Source organism: Coregonus lavaretus (genome assembly GCF_964263955.1).
Source record: "Coregonus lavaretus genome assembly, chromosome: 5".
NCBI classification, from domain to species: Eukaryota; Metazoa; Chordata; class Actinopteri; order Salmoniformes; family Salmonidae; genus Coregonus; species Coregonus lavaretus.
The window spans coordinates 24661851-24672042 of NC_139992.1; positions in this window are offsets into that span (position 1 = coordinate 24661851).

Genomic DNA, 10192 nt, shown 5'->3' on the forward strand with positions numbered 1-10192 from the left:
GGGATCATTGTCATGCTGAAAGACCCAGCCATGTTTCATCTTCAATGCCCTTGCTGATGGAAGGAGGTTTTCACTCAAAATCTCACGATACATGGCCCCATTCATTCTTTCCTTTACACGGATCAGTCGTCCTGGTCCCTTTGCAGAAAAACAGCCCCAAAGCATGATGTTTCCACCCCCATGCTTCACAGTAGGTATGGTGTTCTTTGGATGCAACTCAGCATTCTTTGTCCTCCAAACACGACGAGTTGAGTTTTTACCAAAAAGTTATATTTTGGTTTGATCTGACCATATGACATTCTCCCAATCCTCTTCTGGATCATTCAAATGCACTCTAGCAAACTTCAGACGGGCCTGGACATGTACTGGCTTAAGCAGGGGGACACGTCGTGCACTGCAGGATTTGAGTCCCTGGCGGCGTAGTGTGTTACTGATGGTAGGCTTTGTTACTTTGGTCCCAGCTCTCTGCAGGTCATTCACTAGGTCCCCCCGTGTGGTTCTGGGATTTTTGCTCACCGTTCTTGTGATCATTTTGACCCCACGGGGTGAGATCTTGCGTGGAGCCCCAGATCGAGGGAGATTATCAGTGGTCTTGTATGTCTTCCATTTCCTAATAATTGCTCCCACAGTTGATTTCTTCAAACCAAGCTGCTTACCTATTGCAGATTCAGTCTTCCCAGCCTGGTGCAGGTCTACAATTTTGTTTCTGGTGTCCTTTGACAGCTCTTTGGTCTTGGCCATAGTGGAGTTTGGAGTGTGACTGTTTGAGGTTGTGGACAGGTGTCTTTTATACTGATAAGAAGTTCAAACAGGTGCCATTAATACAGGTAATGAGTGGAGGACAGAGGAGCCTCTTAAAGAAGAAGTTACAGGTCTGTGAGAGCCAAAAATCTTGCTTGTTTGTAGGTGACCAAATACTTATTTTCCACCATAATTTGCAAATAAATTCATAAAAAATCCTACAATGTGATTTTCTGGAGAAAAAAAAATCTCAATTTGTCTGTCATAGTTGACGTGTACCTATGATGAAAATTACAGGCCTCTCTCATCTTTTTAAGTGGGAGAACTTGCACAATTGGTGGCTGATTAAATACTTTTTTTCCCCACTGTATGTGATGGAGGTGACTGTGTCCAGACTCCACAGGAGTTGGTGGCTATTATTATGCTGACCTTTGACCCCTAACAGGGGGAACTCTTCAGTTACACAAGGTTCTGTGTTTAATGTACATTTCTGTCAAGGCATCCACTTACAGGTGAGGGATCTTAATTTGATCGCTTTTATTGTATTCAAGGTTTAAAAGGTTTAAAGTAATTTCCACTTTACAATTTCAGACTTGATTTGCCCTAATAAAAAATGTATTAACCCCTACAAATTTTTTTATTAATTATAATCCACACAATAATTAACATTTCCTGTTGCTGCAGGATTATCTTCCTGCTGTGAGAAACTGGTCAAATTAAGATCCTAAAACTGTAGCTACAGTACAATAAAATGATAACAGTGCTGGACAGCCTCCAATAATCTTTTACTTCTGACTGAGACAGGAATCTGCACTCCAACCTTTGTTACAGATCAGGATGGAGAGGGATCTACAAGGATGTACAGAAGAACAGTGTGGTTGTGACTAAACAGAGTCATTTGTTACAATGTACAGACCAGTCTACATTGTAAAGGATTATTCTATTCTATGAATGGCAACATAATTTCTTTATTAAGTACCTCAAAGACTCTTCTACGACTCATGTCCTTCCCTCCTTAGGACCAAATCAATTTTCTATATATAAATCAATCTTCCCTATTCCATTCTGACTCATGTATGAATAGGCTTTAACCCATATTTCCTTCCACTTGTACCTACCCGTGAGCCCTCATCTCACCCCTCCCCTGACGTTACCACCTCTTTACCAACCTCTCTCCACGTTTCTATTTTAGTCAACCCTGTCCTCACACGTCTCCTTTTACCCTCGTCACCTAACCCGTTTCCATACCTTTGCTCGTCTTCCCCTTTCTCACCCCTTTACTCCTGTCTCTTACCTCCATCCCTCTCTCTCTCTCTCTCTCTCAGAGTGAAGGTTGATTGATGTGTTTGTCAGCAGCTCTCTCGCTCAGAAAAAAAACGATGTCATCACTGTGAGACACCTCAGATGAGTGACTGAGTGTGTGAAAGCCACCTCTTTTCCACTGCTCCCACTAATAACCCCTCTGAGTCTGACAACACATTCCACACAATCCATCTTTGAGTTATGTCTCAATTAGAACTAGGGGAAAGTGGAGGCATCATAACACACATTTCTCAGGGTGGAAAGGAGGAGTCTGTCAAATGAAGAGTGCAACAGTGTAGTATCTCCCGAGTGGCGCAGTGGTCTAAGGCACTGCATCGTAGTGCTAGCTGTGCCACTAGAGATCCTGGTTCAAATCCAGGCTCTGTCGTAGCAGGCCGCGACCGGGAGACCCATGGGGCGGCGCACAATTGGCCCAGCGTCGTCCAGGGTAGGGGAGGGAATGGCCAGCAGGGATGTAGCTCAGTTGGTAGAGCATGGCGTTTGCAACGCCAGGGTTGTGGGTTCGATTCCCACGGGGGGCCAGTATGAAAAAAAACAAAAAAAAACAAGTATGCACTCACTAACTGTAAGTCGCTCTGGATAAGAGCATCTGCTAAATGACTAAAATGTAAATGTAGAGATGCTGAACACAGAGGAATAACGCTCAGAATGTTTTTAGAGATTATAAATGTGAAATGTTTTGTAAAGTTAGTATCATGGCTTAGGCCTACCTGAACGTGGGTGACACAAGGTGGAATGACAAGGTAAAATGACGGTAAGAGATAATATACAGAGTGGATGCAATGATCTTAATAATTAGGAAAACTATTTTATTTTAGCATTTCAACAATACAAAATCTTTTATCTATGAACAAAACTTGCCATTCGCTTACTGGCTATTTACTGTAGTTTACTAGCTATTTACTGTACACTAAAACATTTCTTGTAGTTTTTACGGTAATTTACTGGAAGCCAGTTGCCTGTAAGTTATCATTAAAAAAAGGTACAGCATGTACAGTTGAAGTCGGAAGTTTACATACACCATAGCCAAATACATTTAAACTCAGTTTTTCACAATTCCTGACATTTAATCCTAGTAAATATTCCCTGTCTTAGGTCAGTTAGGATCACCACTTTATTTAAGAATGTGAAATGTCAGAATAATAGTAGAGAGAATGATTTATTTAAGCTTTTATTTATTTCATCACATTCCCAGTGTGTCAGAAGTTTACATACACTCAGTTAGTATTTGGTAGCATTGCCTTTAAATTGTTTAACTTGGGTCAAACATTTCAGGTAGCCTTCCACAAGCTTTCCACAATAAGTTGGGTGCATTTTGGCCCATTCCTCCTGACAGAGCTGGTGTAACTGAGTCAGGTTTGTAGGCCTCCTTGCTCGCACACGCATTTTCAGTTCTGCCCACAAATGTTCTATAGGATTGAGGTCAGGGCTTTGTGATGGCCACTCCAATACCTTGACTTTGTTGTCCTTAAGCAATTTTGCCACAACTTTGGAAGTATGCTTGGGGTCATTGTCCATTTGGAAGACCATTTGCAACCAAGCTTTAACTTCCTGACTGATGTCTTGAGATGTTGCTTCAATATACAGTGAGGGAAAAAAGTATTTGATCCCCTGCTGATTTCGTACCTTTGCCCACTGACAAAGAAATGATCAGTCTATAATTTTAATGGTAGGTTTATTTGAACAGTGAGAGACAGAATAACAAAAAAAAAATCCTGAAAAACGCATGTCAAAAATGTTATACATTGATTTGCATTTTAATGAGGGAAATAAGTATTTGACCCCCTCTCAATCAGAAAGATTTCTGGCTCCCAGGTGTCTTTTATACAGGTAACGAGCTGAGATTAGGAGCACACTCTTAAAGGGAGTTCTCCTAATCTCAGTTTGTTACCTGTATAAAAGACACCTGTCCAAAGAAGCAATCAATCAATCAGATTCCAAACTCTCCACCATGGCCAAGACCAAAGAGCTCTACAAGGATGTCAGGGACAAGATTGTAGACCTACACAAGGCTGGAATGGGCTACAAGACCATCGCCAAGCAGCTTGGTGAGAAGGTGACAACAGGTGGTGCGATTATTCGCAAATGGAAGAAACACAAAATAACTGTCAATCTCCCTCGGCCCGGGGCTCCATGCAAGATCTCACCTGGTGGAGTTGCAATGATCATGAGAACGGTGAGGAATCAGCTCAGAACTACACGGGAGGATCTTGTCAATGATCTCAAGGCAGCTGGGACCATACTCACCAAGAAAACAATTGGTAACACACTACGCCGTGAAGGACTGAAATCCTGCAGCGCCCGCAAGGTCCCCCTGCTCAAGAAAGCACATATACAAGCCCGTCTGAAGTTTGCCAATGAACATCTGAATGATTCAAGAGGAGAACTGGGTGAAAGTGTTGTGGTCAGATGAGACGAAAATCGAGCTCTTTGGCATCAACTCAACTTGACGTGTTTGGAGGAGGAGGAATGATGCCTATGACCCCAAGAACACCATACCCACCGTCAAACATGGAGGTAGAAACATTATGCTTTGGGGGTGTTTTTCTGCTAAGGGGACAGGACAACTTCACCGCATCAAAGGGACGATGGACGGGGCCATGTACCGTCAAATCTTGGGTGAGAACCTCCTTCCCTCAGCCAGGGCATTGAAAATGTGTCGTGGATGGGTATTCCAGCATGACAATGACCCAAAACACAAGGCCAAGGCAACAAAGGAGTGGCTCAAGAAGAAGCACATTAAGGTCCTGGAGTGGCCTAGCCAGTCTCCAGACCTTAAGCCCATAGAAAATCTGTGGTGGGAGCTGAAGGTTCGAGTTGCCAAACGTCAGCCTCGAAACCTTCATGAATTGGAGAAGATCTGCAAAGAGGAGTGGGACAAAATCCCTCCTGAGATGTGTGCAAACCTGGTGGCCAACTACAAGAAACATCTGACCTCTGATTGCCAACAAGGGTTTTGCCACCAAGTACTAAGTCATGTTTTGCAGAGGGGTCAAATATTTCCCTCATTAAAATGCAAATCAATTTATAAAATGTTTGACATGCGTTTTTCTGGATTTTTGTTGTCGTTATTCTGTCTCTCACTGTTCAAATAAACCTACCATTACAATTATAGACTGATCATGTCTTTGTCAGTAGGCAAACATACAAAATCAGCAGGGGATCAAATACTTTTTTCCCTCACTGTATCCACATAATTTTCCTTCCTCATGATGTCATCTATTTTGTGAAGTGCACCAGTCCCTCCTGCAGCAAAGCACCCCCACAGCATGATGCTGCCACCCCCGTGCTTCACGGTTGGGATGGTGTTCTTCGGCTTGCAAGGTACCCCCTTTTCCTCCAAACATAACGATGGTCATTATGGCCAAACAGTTCTATTTTTGTTTCATCAGACCAGAGGACATTTCTCCAAAAAGTACGATCTTTGTCCCCATGTGCAGTTGCAAACCGTAGTCTGGCTTTTTTATGGTGGTTTTGGAGCAGTGGCTTCTTCCTTGCTGAGCGGCCTTTCAGGTTATGTCGATATAGGACTCGTTTTACTGTGGTACCTGTTTCCTCCAGCATCTTCACAAGGTCCTTTGCTGTTGTTCTGGGATTGATTTACACTTTTCGCACCAAAGTACGTTCATCTCTAGGAGACAGAATGCGTCGCCTTCCTGAGCGGTATGGTCCCATGGTGTTTATACTTGCGTACTATTGTTTGTACAGATGAACATGGTACCTTCAGGTGTTTGGAAATTGCTTCCAAGGATGAACCAGACTTGTGGAGGTCTAAAAAAAAAAATCTGAGGTGTTGGCTGATTTTTTTTGCCTATCAGAAGCTTCTAAAGCCATGACATCATTTTCTGGAATTTTCTAAGCTGTTTAAAGGCACAGTCAACTTAGTGTATGTAAACTTCTGACCCACTGGAATTGTGATAGTGAATTATACGTGAAATAATCTAGTCTGTAAACAATTGTTGGTAAACTTACTTGTGTCATGCACAAAGTAGATGTCCTAACTGACTTGCCAAAACTATAGTTTGTTGAGTGGTTGAAAAACGAGTTTTAATGACTCTAACCTAAGTGTATGTAAACTTCCGACTTCAACTGTGTATATATAATATTGAATATACAGTATACATTATGAATATTTGGTATTTTATATATCACTTGCACTTCTAGAGGCCTTAACAAAGGCTTCTAAACTGGCAGTGAATACAGGGCAAAACAGACCAAAGAACATGGCAAATACTAAACCATTAAAGGTTTAAGACTTGCTGCCACTCCAATCTGTCCCGTATACACATTTCATTGTTGTGACACTACTACTGTACCACATACTGTATCAGTTAAATTGGTACATCACTCTCACTAACCAGTGCAACAAATGTAGCCTCTACATTGTTAATGAAAACAACCCAAGCCCAGCTCAGCTAATCCCTACCATTGTGACGCAGAGTTGTCAAAATGCTTCAGCAAATGTACATTACACCAGGAGCGTCGGTAGACACAATATAAGTAGCCTAATGTATGTCCCTCTAACTGCCTTGAATGCCTCTGCTGATCCTACAGCTATTGTATGCAGTAATCATGTGCCTAAGAACCAGATTTATACTGTTAGCACTGAGCTGGTGTGCCCAAGGAGGAAGTCCACTGTGTGCAGCTCATCCTGCACTAACATAAAGAACATGAGCACATCTACTGCTGCTAAGCTTCCCAGTAAAGCAATAAAAACAAGTAAGCATCCCAGAAGAAAAGTGCTCACAAATTAAGAAACAAGGTTCATGAAATCAATAATTTGCTAGTAACAGATGACATTCATATTCTGACAATCTCTGAAACTCACATAATACCTTTGATGATACAGTGGTAGCAATACAAGGTTATAACATTTACAGAAAAGATAGAACTGCCAATGGTGGAGGTGTTGCTGTTTATATTCAGAACCACATTCCTGTGAAGATTATAGAGGATCTCATGTTAAATACTGTTGAAGTAATATGGCTACAGGTTCATCTGCCTCACCTAAAGCCCATTCTGGTGGGAAGCTGCTATAGACCACCAAGTGCTAACAGTCAGTAACTGGATAACATGTGTGAAATGCTTGATCATGTATGTGATATCAATAGAGAGGTATACTTTCTGGGTGATTTAAATATTGACTGGCTTTCATTAGGCTGCCCACTCAAGAGAAAGCTTCAGACTGTAACCAGTGCCTGCAATCTGGTTCAGGTTATCAGTCAACCTACCAGGTAGTTACAAACAGTACAGGAATTAAATAATCAACACATATTGATCATATCTTTACTAATGCTGCAGAGATTTGTTTGAAAGCAGTGATCACAATATAGTAGCCATATCTAGGAAAACCAAAGTTCCAAAGGCTGGATCAGGCACCGGTGGAGCGGACTGCTCTGGCTCCGGAGTGGAGCCGCTGACCGGTGCCGGACCAGGCACCGGTGGAACGGGCACGGGCCGTGCCGGACTGGCGACGCGTATCACTGGCTTGGTGCGAGGAGCAGGAACAGGCCGGGCCGGACTGGCGACGCGCACCACTGGCTTGGTGCGAGGAGCAGGAACAGGCCAGGCCGGACTGGCGACGCGCACCACCGGCTTGGTGCGAGGAGCAGGAACAGGCCGGGCCGGACTGGGAACACGCACCACTGGTGCGGGAAGCAGGTACGGGGCGTACCGGACTGGGAACCGGCACTGGAGGTCTATGACTGTCTCCGTCCTTTACACTCCGCGCCCCGTCCTCCTCCAGTGAGGATTCCTCCTTGAGCCCCCACGAGTGTAGTGGTCGGGGCTCCTCTCTGTCGCTCCCCGACCACCCTTTTAGCCCCCCAAAAAATGTTCTTGGGGCTGTCTCTCCTTCTCCACCCTGATCCCTTTCAGGGCCTCCATCTGCCTTGCCAGATCCTCTCTTATCTCCCGCCAAGTACATACTCTCTGCTCCTCCTGGGTACGCTGCTTGGTCCATTGGTGGTGGGATCTTCTGTCACGTACGTTAAGAGACGGGTCGGACCAAGGTGCAGCGTGAAAGGCGTACATGTTTATTAACTAATAAACACATGACACAATAACCAAAATAACAAACTTAACCGTGACGGTCCAAAGGGCTACCACACAAGCCTAAACAGTAACACAACAAGATCCCACAACACAGGCAGGAAAACTGGCTGCCTAAGTATGATCCCCAATCAGAGACAACGAGCGACAGCTGCCTCTGATTGGGAACCACACCCGGCCAAACATAGAAATACAAACCTAGAATATTCACACCTTGACCAAACTACCTAGAGTTCTATAGGCCAGGGTGTGACAGTGAGACCATCTTACTAGTTTGCTAGAGAACCAGTTCGGATTTAAGTATAATTTTTGTATGACTGAAGCTTTTAGTGATAGGTCTAATGCTTTAATATTTAATAATTTCTGTCCTCCATATTCATTATATAAATAGGCCCGTTTAATTCTGTCTGGCTTGCCGTTCCAAATAAAATGGAATATTTTTTTCTCATATAATTAAAAAAACTGTTCGCTAGGCGTAGGCAAGACCATAACCAAATAGGTAAACTGGGATAATACTAAAGAGTTAATCAGGGTGATTTTTCCACAAATTGACAGGTATTTACCTTTCCATGGTAGCAAGCTCTTATCTATTTTTGCTAACTTTCTATTACATTTTTTGGGAGTGAGATCATTTCTTTCATTTGGGATATGTATTCTGAGTATATCCACATCACCATCAGACCATTTTATTGGCAAGATTAGCAAATTTAGGCATGACATGCCAGCAATAATTGCTGACACTACACATCCAAATTAATCTGACCAAATTATGAAAGACAAGCATTGTAATTTTGAATTCCGTAAAGTGAGTGTGGAAGAGGTGAAAAAAGTATTGTTGTCCATCAACAATGACAAGCCACCGGGGTCTGACAACTTTGATGGAAAATTACTGAGGATAATAGCGGACGATACTGCCACTCCTATTTGCCATATATTCAATGTAAGCCTACTAGAATGTGTGTGCCCCCAGGCTTGGAGGGAAGTAAAAGTTATTCCACTACCTAAAAATAGTAAAGCCCCCTTTACTGGCTCGAATAGCCGACCAATCAGCCTGTTACCAACCCTTAGTAAACTATTGGGAAAAAAATAGTATTATTTTGCCACAAAAAAGGACTTAGGAAAATTGCAATTGGCTCAGAACAGGGCCGCACGGCTGGCCCTTGGATGTACAGAGAGCTATTTTATTTTTATTTTATTTTTTTATTTAACCTTTATTTAACTAGGCAAGTCAGTTAAGAACAAATTCTTATTTACAATGATGGCCTACACCGGCCAAACCCGGACGACACTGGACCAATTGTGCGCTGCCCTATGGGACTCCCAATCACGCCGGTTGTGATACAGCCTGGAATCGAACCAGGGGGTCTGTAGTGACGCCTCAAGCACTGAGATGCAGTGCCTTAGACTGCTGCGCGTCTCGGGAGCCCATTAATAATATTAATAATATGCATGTCGATCTCTCCTGGCTCAAAGTGGAGGAGAGATTGACTTCATCACTACTTGTGTTTATGAGAGGTGTTGACATGTTGGGTGCACTGAGCTTTCTGTTTGAGCTACTGGCGCACAGCTCGGTCACCCATGCATACCCCACAAGACATGCCACCAGAGGTCTCTTCACAGTCCCCAAGTCCAGAACAGACTATGGGAGGCGCACAGTACTACATAGAGCCATGACTACATGGAACTCTATTCCACATCAAGTAACTGATGCAAGTAGTAAAATTAGATTTAAAAAACAGATAAGAAAACACCTTATGGAACAGCGGGTACTGTGAAGCAACACAAACATAGGCGCAGACACATGCATACACACACGATAACATACGCACTATACACACACGTACACATGGATTTTTGTACTGTAGATATGTGGTAGTGGTGGAGTAGGGGCCTGAGGGCACACAGTGTGTTGTGAAATCTGGGAATGTATTGTAATGTTTTTTAAATTGTATGAACTGCCTTAATTTTGCTGGACCCCAGGAAGAGTAGCTGCTGCCTTGGCAGCAGCTAATGGAGATCGATTATATATACAAATACAATACAAATACAAATGAACCCCACTACAGGGAAGGGTACA